The following is a 15,425-nucleotide window of genomic DNA, read 5'->3' on the forward strand; positions in this document are numbered from 1 at the left end:
CATAAGACTGAGCAGGCTGAAAATTATCTCCTCTGTTCATACAATTTCAACAAACCTATTTGAGGAAGCAGAGATGATTAGATGTTACTTTTTTTTTTTTTTTTTTTGGGTATGCGGGCCTGTCACTGCTGTGGCCTTTCCCAGCCTGTCACTGCTGTGGCCTCTCCCGCCACGGAGCACAGGCTCTGGACGCACAGGCCCAGCGGTCATGGCTCATGGGCCCAGCCGCTCCGCGGCATGTGGGATCCTCCCGGACTGGGGCACGAACCCGCATCCCCTGCATCAGCAGGCGGACTCTCAACCACTGAGCCACCAGGGAAGCCCAGATGTTACTTTTTATGAAGAGTTCAAAGCATTATAGTGAGGACTAACCCTTAAAAAACTTGGAATTATATGGTGAACTAGAAAGGTAGAATTAGGAGGTTTCTAATGTAAGCAGAAGAAGAAAGAGAGAAAAAATTAGCTGGGGCACACAAGAAGAAATATAAGATAAAGAGAAAGAAAGAGGTGTTAATTACGATTAGTCAAGTACAGACCTGAATGCAATAAAACAATGCTTCAAGACATTAATGTGCATACAAATCACATGAAGATCTTTTCCCAATGCACACTGCAATTGAGTAAGACTGAGATGGGGCCTGAGAGTCTGCATTACTTATGAGCTTGCAGGCAATGCTCTTGTTGTTGGGCCATGTACAATAGACATGAACATAGACATAGAAAAGTTCATAGACAACAAAGTTGTTGAGTAGTCTGGGGTGTTACTTGTCACACACACTGGCTATTTCAGATCAACATCCTTAAACCTTTATTAAGCACCTCTCCTATGTGAGGCACTGTAGGAGGCCATGTGAAAGTAAATCTCTGTCCTTGTTCTTATTTATCTTACACTCTAGTTCAAGAGGAAATATTCAAAAGTAGTTTTCCCCAAAGTCATAGAAATGATACTTCATGTTTAGATCTCTTGATTTATCCTCTGTGCAACACGGTATTTAAATACTTTCTTGGGGGAATCCAAAGAGATCACAGATTGGGGTAAAGGGAGGAAGGCTCAGGGAGTGAACATAGAACATAGATAGAGGATTTAATTTCACAGTCTAAAGCTATTTCACAGGTGAAATTTTTCCATTAACACTGAACAAATCATTTTTCCTCCCCACCCTCATTGAGGGAGGGGGGACACTTTAACCTTGAACCAAAGGTGTGAATTGAATTTAAATAATATCATCTCACATTCTGCAGAGGAAACTTCACAATATATAAAGGAGGGGTATGGTGAACCCCATTTTAAGACAATTTGTAGTAATACCCTGGCTCTTGAGGTACCACAAGATCCTTATTAAAAATGAGTGCAGGGGATTCAGGAGAAGATGGTGGAAGAGAAGGACGTGGAGACCACCTTCCTCCCCACAGATACATCAAAAATACATCTACATGTGGAACTGCTCCTATAGAACACCGACTGGACTCTGGCAGAAGACCTCAGACCTCCCAAAAGGAAAGAAACACCCCCATGTACCTGGGTAGGGCAAAAGAAAAAAGAAAAAGCAGAGACAAAAGAATAGGGATGGGACCTGCACCAGTGGGAGGGAGCTGTGAAGCAGGAAAGGTTTCCACACACTAGAAGCCCCTTCACAGGTGGAGACTGCAGATGGCAGAGGGGGGAAGTTTCAGAGCCATGCAGGAGAGCACAGCAACAGGGGTGCGGAGGGCAAAGTGGAGAGATTCCCGCACAGAGGATTGGTGCCAACCAGCACTCACCAGCCCGAGAGACTTGTCTGCTCACCCACCGGGATGGGCTGGGGCTGGGAGCTGAGGCTCCAGCTCCGGAGCTTAGATTCCAGGGAGAGGACTGGGGTTGGCTGCAGGAACACAGCCTGAAGGGGTTAGTGTGACACGGCTAGCTGGGAGGGAGTCCGGGAAAATTCTGGAGCTGCCAAAGAGACAAGAGACTTTTTCTTGCCTCTTTGTTTCCTGGTGCTCGAGGAGAGGGGATTAAGAGTGCTGCTTAAAGAGCTCCAGAGACGGGCGCGAGCCGCGGCTATCAGCGCAGATCCCACAGACGGGCATGAGATGCTAAGGCTGCTGCTGCAGCCACCAAAAAGCCTGTGTGGAAGCACAGGTCACTATCCACACCTCCCCTCCCGGAAGCCTGTGCAGCCTGCCACTGCCAGTGTCCCGTGATCCAGGGACAACTTCCCTGGGAGAACGCATGGTGTGCATCAGGCTTGTGCAACATCGTGCTGGCCTCTGCCGCTGCAGGCCCGCTCTGCATCAGTACCCCTCCCTCCCTGCAGCCTGACTGAGCCAGAGACCCCAAATCAGGGACTCCTTTAACCCCATCCGCTCTGAGCAAAGAAGAGACGCCCTCAGGTGACGTAGATGCCCTCAGGTGACGTACACGCAGAGGCAGGGCCAAATCCAAAGCTGAACCCCAGAAGCTGTGTGAACAAAGAAGAGAAAGGGAAATTTCTCCCAGCAGCTTCAGGAGCAGCGACTAAATCTCCACAATCAACTTGATGTACCCTACAACAGTAGAATACATGAATAGACAATGAATCACCCCAAATTGAGGAGGAGGACTTTGGGGGCAAGATAGATTATTTTTTTGCCTTGTCCTCTTTTGTGAACGTGTATGTGTATGCTTCTGTGGGAGATCTGTCTGTATAGCTTTGCTTTCACTATTTGTCCTAGGGTTCTGTCTGCCTGTTTTTTTGTTTGTTTGTTTTGTTTTTTTGTTTGTCTGCTTTTTATTTTTAAATTTTTTTCTTAATAATTATCTTTTACTTTTTATTTTAATAGCTTTATTTTATTTTATCTTACTTTATTTTATTTTATCTTCTTTTTCTTTCTTTCCTTCCTTCCTTCCTTCCTTCCTTCCTTTCTTTCTTTCTTTCTTTCTTTTGTTTCTTTTTTTCTCCCTTTTATTCTGAGCCATGTGGAGGACAGTCTCTTGGTGCTCCAGCCAGGTGACAGAGCTGTGCAACTGAGGTGGGAGAGACACGTTCAGTACACTGGGCCACAAGAGACCTCCCAGCTCCACGTAATATCAAACAGCAAAAACCTCTCAGAGATCTCCATCTCAACACAAACACCCAGCTTCACTCAACGACCAGCAAGCTACAGTGCTTCACATCCTATGCCAAACAACTAGCAAGACAGGAACACAGCCCCATCCATTAGCACAGAGGCTGACTAAAACCATAATAAGGCCACAGACACCACAAAACACACCACCAGACGTGGACTTGCCCACCAGAAAGACAAGATCCAGTCTCATCCACCAGAACACAGGCACTAGTCACCTCCACCAGGAAACCTACACAACCCACTGAACCAAACTTAGCCACTGGGGACAGACACCAAAACCAACAGGAACTACGAACCTGCAGCCTGTGTAAAGGAGACCACAAACACAGTAAGATAAGCAAAATGAAAAGACAGAAAAACACAAAGCAGATGAAGGAGCAAGATAAAAACCCACCAGACCTAACAAATTAAGAGGAAATAGGCAGTCTACCTGAAAAAGAATTCAGAATAATGATAGGAAAGATGATCCAAAATCTTGGAAATAGAAGAGAGAAAATGCAAGAAACATTTAACAAGGACCCAGAAGAACTAAAGAGGAAACAAGCAATGAGGAACAACACAATAAACGAAATAAAAAATACTCTAGAAGAGATCAATAGCAGAAAAACTGAAGCAGAAGAATGGATAAGTGACCTGGAAGATAAAATAGTGGAAATAACTACTGTAGAGCAGAATAAGGAAAAAAGAATGAAAAGAACTAAGGACAGTCTCAGAGACCTCTGGGACAATATTAAACACACCAACATTTGAATTACAGGGGATCTAAAAGAAGAAGAGAAAAAGAAAGACTCTGAGAAAATATTTGAAGAGATTATAGTTGAAAACTTCCCTAATATGGGATAGGAAATAGTTAATCAAGTACAGGAAGAACAGAGAGTCCCACAGAAGATAAATCCAAGGAGAAACACAGCAAGACACATATTAATCAAACTATCAAAAATTAAATACGAAGAAAACATATTAAAAGCAGCAAGGGAAAAACAAGAAATAACACATAAGGGAATCCCCATAAGGTTAACAGCTGATTTTTCAGCAGAAACTCTGCAAGACAGAAGGGAGTGGCAGGACATATTTAAAGTGATGAGGGAGAAAAACCTACAACCAAGATTACTCTACCCAGCAAGGATCTCCTTCAGATTTGATGGAGAAATTAAAACATTACAGACAAGCAGAAGCTGAGAGAGTTCGGCACCACCAAACCAGCTTTACAACAAACGCTAAAGGAACTTCTCTAGGCAAGAAAAACAAGAGGAGGAAAAGACCTACAAAAACAAACACAATACAATTAAGAAAATGGGAATAGGAACATACAGATCGATCATTACCTTAAATGTAAATGGACTAAATGCTCCAACCAAAAGACAGACTGCTGAATGGATACAAAAACGAGACCCGTATATATGCTGTCTACAAGAGACCCACTTCAGACCTAGGGACACATACAGACTGAAAGTGACGGGATGAGAAAAGGTATTCCATGCAAATGGAAATCAGAAGAAAGCTGGAGTAGCAATTCTCATACCAGACAAAAGAGACTTTAAAATAAAGACTATTAGAAGAGACAAAGAAGGACACTACATAATGATCAAGGGATCGATCCAAGAAGAAGTATAACAATTGTAAATATTTATGCACCCAACATAGGAGCACCTCAATACATAAAGCAAATACTAACAGCCATAAGATGGGAAATCAACAGCAACACAATCATAGTAGGGGACTTTAACACCCCACTTTCACCAATGAACAGACCATCCAAAATGAAAATAAATAAGGAAACACAATCTTTAAATGATACATTAAACAAGATGGACTTAATTGATATTTATAGAACATTCTATCCAAAAACAACAGAATACATATTTTTCTCAAGTGCTCATGGAACATTCTCCAGGATAGATCATATCTTGGGTCACAAATCTAGCCTTGGGAAATTTAAGAAAATTGAAATTGCATCAAGTATCTTTTCCGACCACACCACTATGAGACTAGATATCAATTACAGGAAAAAAAATCTGTAAAATATACAAACACATGGACGTTAAACAATACACAACTTAATAATGAAGTGGGGCTTCCCTGGTGGCACAGTGGTTGATAGTCCGCCTGCCAATGCAGGGGACACGGGTTCATGCCCCAGTCTGGGAAGATCCCATGTGCCACAGAGCAGCTGGGCCCATGAGCCATGGCTGCTGAGCCTGCGCGTCTGGAGCCTATGCTCCACAATGGGAGAAGCCACAACGGTGAGAGGCCTGCGTACCACAAAAAATAATAATAATAATAATAATGAAGTGATCACTGAAGAAATCAAAGAGGAAATCAAAACACACCTAGAAACAAATGACAATGGAGACACGATGGCCCAAAACCTATGGGAAGCAGCAAAAGCAGTTCTAAGAGGGAAGTTTATAACAATACAATCCTACCTTAAGAAACAGGAAACATTTCAAATAAACAACCTAGCCTTGCACCTAAAGCAATTAGAGCAAAAAGAACAAAAATAAAAAACAAAGTTAGCAGAAGGAAAGAAATCATAAAGATTAGATCAGAAGTAAAAGAAAAAGAAATGAAGGAAACAATAGCAAAGATCTATAAAACTAAAAGCTGGTTCTTCGAGAAGATAAACAAAATTGATAAACCATTAGCAAAATTGATAAACCATTCTCCTTTTTTCATCAAGAAAAAAAGGGAGAAGACTCAAATCAATAGAATTAGAAATGAAAAAGGAGAACTAACAACAGGCACGTCAGAAATACAAAAGATCATGAGAGATTACTACAAGCAACTCTATGCCAATAAAATGGACAACCTGGAAGAAATGGACAAAGTCTTAGAAATGCACAACCTGCCGAGACTGAACAAGGAAGAAATAGAAAATACGAACAGACCAATCACAGAACTGAAATTGAAACTGTGATTAAAAATCTTCCATCAAACAAAAGCCCAGGACCAGAAGTCTTCACAGGTCAATTCTATCAAACATTTACAGAAGAGCTAACACTTACCCTTCTCAAAATCTTCCAAAATATAGCAGAGGGAGGAACACTCCCAAAATGATTCTATGAGGCCACAATCACCATGGTACCAAAACCAGACAAGGATGTCACAAAGAAAGAAAACTACAGGCCAATATCACTGATGAACATAGATGCAAAAATCCTCAACAAAATACTAGCAAACAGAATCCAACAGCACGTTAAAAGCATCATACACCATGATCAAGTGAGGTTTATTCCAGGAATGCAAGGATTCTTCAGTATATGCAAATCAATCAATGTGATACACCATATTAACAAACTGAAGGAGAAAAACCATATGATCATCACAATAAATGCAGAGTAACTTTCGACAAACTTCAACACCCATTTATGATAAAAACCCTAGAGAATGTAGGCATAGAGGGAACTTTCCTCATCATAGTAAAGGCCATATGTAAGAAACCCACAGCCAATATCGTCTTCAATGATGAAAAACTGAAAGCATTTCCACTAAGATCAGGAACAAGACAAGGTTGCCCATTCTCACCACTCTTATTCAACACATTTTTCGAAGTTTTAGCCACAGCAATCAGAGAAGAAAAAGAAATAAAAGGAATCCACATCAGAAAAGAAGAAGTAAAGCTGTCACTGTTTGCAGATGACATGATACTATGCATAGAGAATCCTAAAGATGCTACCAGAAAACAACTAGAGCTAATCAATTAATTTGGTCATGTAGCAGGATACAAAATTAATGCACAGAAATCTCTGGCATTCCTATAGAGTAGTGATGAAAAATTTGAAAGTGAAATCAAGAAAACACTCCCATTTACCATTGCAACAAAAATAATAAAATATCTAGGAATAAGCCTACCTAAGGAGACAAAAGACCTGTATGCAGAAAATTATAAGACACTGATGAAAGAAATTAAAGATGATACAAATCGATGGAGAGATATACCATGTTCTTGGATTGGAAGAATCAACGTTGTGAAAATGACTCTACTACCCAAAGCAATCTACAGATTCAATGCAATCCCTATGAAACTACCACTGGTATTCTTCACAGAACTAGAACAAAAAGTTTCACAATTTGTATGGAAACACAAAAGACTCCGAATAGCCAATGCAATCTTGAGAGTGAAAAATGGAGCTGGAGGAATCAGGCTCCCTGACTTCAGACTATACTACAAAGCTACAGTAATCAAGACAGTATGGTACTGGCACAAAAAGAGAAAAATAGATTAATGGAACTGGATAGAAAGCCCAGAGATAAACCCACACACATATGGTCACCTTATCTTTGATAAAGGAGGCAAGAATATACAGTGGAGAATAGGCAGCCTCTTCAATAAGTGGTGCTGGGAAAACTAGTCAGGTACATGTAAAAGTATGAAATTAGAACACTCCCTAACACCATACACAAAAATAAACTCAAAATGGATTAAAGACCTAAATGTAAGGCCTGACACTATCAAACTCTTAGAGGAAAACATAGGCAGAACGCTCTATGACATAAATCACAGCAAGATCCTTTTTGACCCACCTCCTAGAGAAATGGAAATAAAAACAAAAATAAACAAATGGGACCTAATGAAACTTCAAAGCTTTTGCTCAGCAAAGGAAACCACAAACAAGACCAAAAGACAACCTCTTAATGGGAGAAAATATTTGCAAATGAAGCAACTGACAAAGGATTAATCTCCAAAATTTATAAGCAGCTCATGCAGCTCAATAACAAAAAACAAAAAACAAAATCCAAAAATGGGCAGAAGACCCAAATAGACATTTCTCCAAAGAAGATATACAGACTGCCAACAAACACATGAAAGAATGCTCAACATCATTAATCATTAGAGAAATGCAAACCAAAACTAAAATGTGATATCATCTCACACTGGTCAAATGGCCATCATCAAAAAATCTAGAAACAATAAATGCTGGAGAGGGTGTGGAGAAAAGGGAACATTCTTGCACTGCTGGTGGGAATGTGAATTGGTACAGCCACTATGGAGAACAGTATGGAGGTTCCTTAAATAACTACAAATAGAACTACCATACGACCCAGCAATCCCGCTACTGGGCGTATACCGTGAGAAAACCATAATTCAAAAAGAGTCATGTACCAAAATGTTCATTGAAGCTCTATTTACAATAGCCAGGAAATGGAAGCAACCTAAGTGTCCATCATTGGATGAATGGATAAAGAAGATTTGGCGCATGTATACAATGGAATATTACTCAGCCATAAAAAGAAATGAAATTGAGTTATTTGTAGTGAGGTGGATGGACCTAGAGTCTGTCATAAAGAGTGAAGTAAGTCAGAAAGAGAAAAACAAATACTGTATGCTAACACATATATATGGATTCTAAGGAAAGAAAAGTCATGAAGAACCTAGGTGTAAGATGGGAATAAAGACACAGACCTACTAGGGCATGAACTTGAGGACATGGGGAGGGAGATAGGTAAGCTGTTGCAAAGTGAGAGAGTGGCATGGACATATATACACTACCAAACGTAAAATAGATAGCTAGTGGGAAGTAGCCGCATAGCACAGGGAGATCAGCTAGGTGGTTTGTGACCACATAGAGGAGTGGGATAGGAAGGGTGGGAGGGAGGGAGACACAAGAGGGAAGAGATATGGGAACATATGTATATGTATAACTGATTCACTTTGTTATTAACAGAAACTAACACGCCATTGTAAAGCAATTATACTACAATAAAGATGTTAAAAAAATATGTGTGGGAATAGGACACAGTGCCTTCTCAATATTTTCATCCTTCAATAAATTTTTTAACATTATATGTAAGCATAATTTGTTGAAAATTAAATTATATTCTGGAACCTCAAAAGGTACATACTCCTCAATATTTTCATGCATAGTATAATTTCAATGTTAAAGATAGGTAGGATTGTAATAAAAATGAATTTATATTGCAGAACTCCAAGAGCAAGACACCAATTCTTATCACAGATTTGATGTGTTCTCATCTCACTAACTGCATGTTTCCCACACCTTGTAAGAACTCAATATTGAAAATTTTTTAGAAGTCTAGATCCAGGACTCTAAAAATCTTAAGAAATAAGAAAGAAGTTTCTTCCATGTTTGTGATATCAGCATCTTTTACTATGAACTTCAAGATGCAGCTTGTAGCTTCAAACTCTCCCTGCCCATTTTATTTTCACTTATTCTTCGTAATGTTTAACCTGGTAATTCATCACTTGAAACCCAAGTTGCTTTCTTTTTCTGATGACTTGGAGCATTAAAACCACCTCACCAGGAGAGATATGTATGTTGAAAACAGATATGAAGACATCCAGCTGGAATAGTAAATGAACAATCCTTTCAGGTGGTAGACAGATGATCTGGAACTCTAAAAGTCTCTCCTGTGTAAAGATTCTTCAAGCCCTGAAAAAGAAAATCTCAGGAGTGAGAAGTCTGATTTTTTTTCCCATTTTGTAATGTTTCTGAAACGCTCTTGAAATTTGGAATAAATTTGGGGAAAACCTAGTGTTTCATTTTGGGAATCTTTTAGATAGATCAACATATTAGGTTTCTTAGGTTTCTTCACTTAAACACAATATATTGATAAAAAGTGTGCCTTCTGGAGCCAGACTATTTGTAATTTGATTTCTGTCTTTGCCACTGTGCAAATTTAAGTAATTTATATAGTCTTCCTCAAACTTAAGAAATTTATATAGTCACTTTCCTCATCTGTTGAGTTTGAAAATGATAATAATAATTGTACCTAGCTCATAGGGTTATAATGAGGATTAGATGAATTAATATCTATAAAGCTCTTAGAATAGTACCTGGGGCATAGTAAGCACTCAGTAAACACTAGCTACTCTAATGTCAATTATTATTTTTCATCTTGGAAGTGAGGAGGAATGACTTCTGAAAGTATGGATGTGAGTGCATGGGGATGGAGGGAGGAGAATGGGGAAGCCAGATATACAGAGGAAGGTAATATTAGTAATGCGTGAATGGAGAGATAAATACAGCAGAGAGCTATAGAATCAGGTACAGAAATGTGAAGAAGAATGGTTCCTTCTCTCACCCTTACCAAGTGACCCAGCGTCAGACTGACAGCAGTAATAAAAACCTCCTCCAGAGAAGGAGTTGAAGTGTGGGGAAGAAAATTATGGAAAGATACACAGAGGATAAACAAGTAATTATCTTTCTTTAAATCTGTGTGAGAATGAGAATGAGAGAGAGAGAATGAATATGACCTAAATAGGATATGAAAAATTGCTAAGCACTAAAAGTTAGGGCTTTGTTATGTTCACCTGTAAAACCAAATCTATAAGCGGAGGATCCCAAACATTTGCTATTTTAAGAAGTATCTATATTTTGGGTGATAATTAAGTACTCTAAACTTCCATCAAAATTATTGTCAACTCTTTGATAGCTCATTGATTTTTAGAGGCCATATCAGTTTTCACTCTCTCCCTGGATGCTTACAGTAATGTAGAGTAATAAAAATTAAACAACATGCTGAATCGTGATTTAAAAACAGCCGTGCATTTTATATTTGGGAGAGACAGAAGGGGCAGGAATATAATTTAAGCATCCTGGGTGATTTTCCTACCAAACACTGATATAAAAATAAATCTATCTTATATAAATACCAGCACAATAGTGGGAAGAAGAACATTTAGAAACTCCACTGATTACATGCTCCCATCCAGAAAAATACCACTGTCTTAAACAATCAACCCATTTCTTTACCTATCTCAGCAACTCTCAGGGATATGAAAGACCTTAGAACTCTAACATACCGTCTCAATAAAACATTATGAATGGAATATATTTTGATGGTATTTATAGAACTAGATCATCTGAAATTGTGAGTCTTAATATCATAGACCAAAGTTTTCTTTACTCCATTCTCCCTCCTTAAAAATACTCAACTTTAAAAGGAATTAATTCATAGACTCTCTTTAGAAAAAAAAATTCTTCTTCTATAGTATTGATACATAATGACGTTGGTGTGTGTGTGTGTGTGCACGCATGCCTGTGTGCTACAGGGGTTGCGGTAATGTCTACTGACATTCTTCACTCTAGGAAGGAACGTTTTATATGTAAACAACACAAATTCCACCATTATGAAAATAAAGTTTAAGATTTTCTTTCCCAGAGAGTTCATGGACCACCATCTACAAGATTTAAAACATTCAGTTCCTATGACTTCAAAAAGGATTCCAAGACCTCATTTCTCAAATCGAGGAGAAATTTCAAAATATGTAAAACACGACTTCCAGATCACAAAAGGTGCTATTTAGGTGGAGGTCATTTCTGCCTATGATTCAGAAAACCAAAACTGTGAAACAGATGGACTTTCAAGGCATCTTATGTACATTAGCTCTTCTTTTCATTCTCTTCCTTTGATAGGCTTATCTTTATTTTACACTCAAACTCGTTCTGTGGTATTTTCCTCTCTCCCTGTAAATCTGATGTTTTATTCCTTGAATAGACCTCCCTTTGTCCTGCCATGCCTTTTGCATATAGCAGTTCAGACACAGAAGGCCTCTTTAGCTCCTATTATTGTTATTGGTGGATGACAGGCGGAACTCTTAGGACCCTATTGAAGGATCTTTAATGCTTTGCATTTCTATTCTGTGCCGTTTCCTGCTTGCACTCATTCAATTTCACACAGCTCTTGCTGCAGTCTTCCCAAATTTGTTCTGCAGAAACTCATCACTTTTATTTTTACCCTCTTTGCTTTCACTTTGGTCCCAATTACCAACCTAACTAGATTCTGATTTCTGTTCACTTCCGGAGTACCCCCACTTTGCACATAATCTTTTTTCACATTGTCTTTCACTCTTTTGATATGCAAACCCGAGCCTATGAATTGCTTCTGCTTTTTCTCTCCTGAGTTTACCTACTGTGTAATAAGAAAGCCCTTTACCATGTCACATCGCTTCCTGTATCCATTTATTAAGATCCCATGCTTAGAACTATCATCTTCAAACTTCACTTTAAAAGATGCCAATTTTCCCATGAAGTTCACTCTACTAAGAATCGACACTCTCCATATGCCTTTCTTTTGGTTTTCCCTCTTCAGAAGCAAGTATTTAAATGTTCTTTTTTAAAAAATTGTTAGGGTTTTTTAATATTTATTTATTTATCTTGTCTGCACCGAGTCTTAGTTACAGCATGCATGTGGGATCTAGTTCCCTGACCGCGGATTGAACCCCGGCACCCTGCATTACGAGTGGAGAGTCTTACCCACTAGACCACCAGGGAAGTCCCAGTATTCAAATGTTCTTTAGTCTGTTTGATTTCGGCGGAACCAAGTTTCAGCCTCACAGTTTTGGTTAGAAAGGTATGTCTAGAAAGCCTCAAATAGAAACAAGATAATCATACCTTAATGATGAAATAGGTTGAGCCTCCTGATGGCCAGCTTTCTTATCTTGATCTATTTATTGTTTAGTGAACAAAGTGAAAGAACTAAGTTCTTTTGCAAATGATTACATTGAGTAACTATTGCCAAGAGCCCAAAAAGAATTACTTTCTATAGAAGAGACTAGAGAAGAGATGTCCAGTATCCTGGAGACTAGACGTACTCACCCGAGTAGTATAGGTATTCTGTGCAGATCACAGTAGAAGGCAATGTTAGGATGTCTAACCAGATAAGCAGTTGGCATTAAGAAGACCCAATGTTAGGTAACATAGGACATCTCAACAGGTGGCTAGGGCCAATTTTTAGGTTAATTTAGGAGTAACAATTTACTTGGTAGTGCCAGAAAGGGTCAGGTACAGGGTCAGGAGAGCAAGTGGTGGGAACCCAGTTACTTAAACTGAGGTACCAGTAAGGATTTGGCCAAAAGGAACAAGCAAGAGTAGATGAAGGCTGACTTGCTGCTGGGTTAAGGGCTCCAATGGATTTTTATATTTCCTTCATTAGGGGCCAGATTGATCTTCAGGTGCTGGAACATGCTGGGGGTTAAAATATCCCAGCCATGGAGGCTGAAGGCAGAGAGGCGGCAAACCAGGCTTGTCATTATAGCTGGAGTTCAACACTGACAGATTCTTATGGTTAATAACTATAATTTAATTATAATCAACCTGTAGTTCTTTGGACTTCATATAGCACACTGGAACTAGTGCAATTGTTGTTCAGCAACAGGTGCCATTTTAATATAACATTTAATATTTGGAGTATTTAAAAGTACCAGCGATTAGACTTTCTTGAAAGCATAATTAAAATTTTCTTAATTTAAAGTTAATTTTATTTTTGTACTTCATTAGATGTAGTTATTGATTAGTGAGAGTGTTTCTTTAAAAAAAGAGCCAGGGTTAATGAAGGAATCATCATACCACTTTTGAACATTAAAAAAAGAACATTTATACCAACAATGAGACTAGAGACTGATGATATTATGATCAGTATTTTTAGATTACCAGAACCATCTCAGGTAAGAACCCTGACACCTGTCATCTTAGCAGAGAGCAAACAGACCCCAGTCTCCCAGTGCCATCCATGAAAGATCTCTAGCTTGCACCTATTTTTATGCTGTCCCAAGTCTTCAACAATAATTCTCTAATTTCAGTTGAATTACTAACATCAAGTGATCCAAAAAATCTATAGCTATACATGGAAAGTAGATTTCTAATTGTAATTCCATAGTAATGAAAGGTGCTCTTTTTCTGGAGTTTAGGCTAGGTCAGGAAAATAATCTTCATAGAGGAACTTTTAAGAAATAGTAATAAGAACCTTGCTGAGAGAATATATTCCATATGAAAGGAATAGCACAATAAAATTTACCAGTGCAGGGCTTCCCTGGTGGTGCAGTGGTTGAGAGTTTGCCTGCCGATGCGGGTGACGCGGGTTCGTGCCCCGGTCCGGGAGGATCCCGCGTGCCGCGGGGCAGCTGGGCCCGTGCGCCGTGGCCGCTGGGCCTGCAAGTCCGGAGCCTGTGCTCTGCAGTGGGAGAGGCCACAACAGTGAGAGGCCCACATACCGCAAAAAAAAATAAAATTTACCAGTGCATGATGTGGTAGGGAGTGAATCTACAACTAAGAGGTTTTGAGAAGGAAACAAAAGAGGAAGAAGGAGCTGAGGAAGGATGGAGGAACCATAGAAGAACATAAATACTTAAAGGAATGAGAGACAGCAGAGAAATGTGACCAAAGTAGTGTGTGGAAAGGTAAAAGAAATGGTATGAGTGGGAGGGGTAACAATTTTGAAGTATAAGATTAACTCGTAGAAGGCTTAGTAGGAAATTGGAAATACCAGACATAAAATTAAATGTTTGCCTTATACATAGGGAAAAGTATCATTTGGCATTATGACCATCATAGGACAGGATGTACACTAGCACTAAGGCAAGCTTGGGGACATTTTGTTAAGCTAGCCTAAGTGAACATCAAGCAACATTAAAAAAAAAAAAAAGTAAGCAACAAGTAGGTTCCTATGACCTTAGCTATAGAACATCTTATTAAGAACATCTTCTTTTAATTCCTTCTTTTAGTTCCAAAATATTGTTGCAGAAAAATCTATAACTGTGCAGGCTGGCCTCACTTTAAATGCATGGCCATAAATCTCAAATGTCACAAACACTGCCACCCAGAAATGTTCCTACACTTCCCTAGTATATTTACTTTTGCACTTTGAAAAAAAAAAAAGTTTCACACGTTGTCCACTCTACTCAAACTGCCTGCAATAGCTCATTTCACTGCTCTTCTCCCCTCCATACTCTCCCACCTCATGTATACATAATCTCAGCTGGTGGTCTTGCCACACTCTTAGCCTGCAGCCTGCTACTGCTACAGTGGATGATGCATCCCTGTTCCCATTAAAGTTTCATCTAGATTGCTCAAGACGTCACTCCTGCAATTGTCCCTTTTTTCTCTTGTGTTATCAATACTGCCCTCTATGTGATCATTCCCCTCTGCATTTACAGTACTCTAGTACCTCTCATTTTAATAAAACACAAAGAAATTCCTCTTTATTAACATTCTCCAGCTACTATCCCATTTCTCTGCTCCCCCTCAGGGCAAATCTTGAAAGAGTTGTCATATTCACTGTCTCCACTTCCTCACCCACATTCTCCCCTCAACCCACTCCAATGGGGCTTCTGCCACTGTCACTTCACCATAAAGATCACCAATGACGTCTATCTTACCAAATAGAATCATTTCTCTCTATTTACGTGAATTGATTTCTCAACAGCATGTAACACTGCTGACAACTCCCTCCTAGTATACAACACTTTCTATAGTTCTTTCTTCTGCATTACTACTTTTTTCTTCTAACTCACCAGATGTTCCTTATCTTTTTTCCTGGATTCTCCTTCTTTTACCCTTGATATTATTGCAACTTTCTGGGATGTTCCTCCCCCA

This window comes from Lipotes vexillifer, unplaced genomic scaffold (genome assembly GCF_000442215.2).
Source record: "Lipotes vexillifer unplaced genomic scaffold, Lipotes_vexillifer_v1.1 scaffold658, whole genome shotgun sequence".
NCBI lineage: Eukaryota > Metazoa > Chordata > Mammalia > Artiodactyla > Lipotidae > Lipotes > Lipotes vexillifer.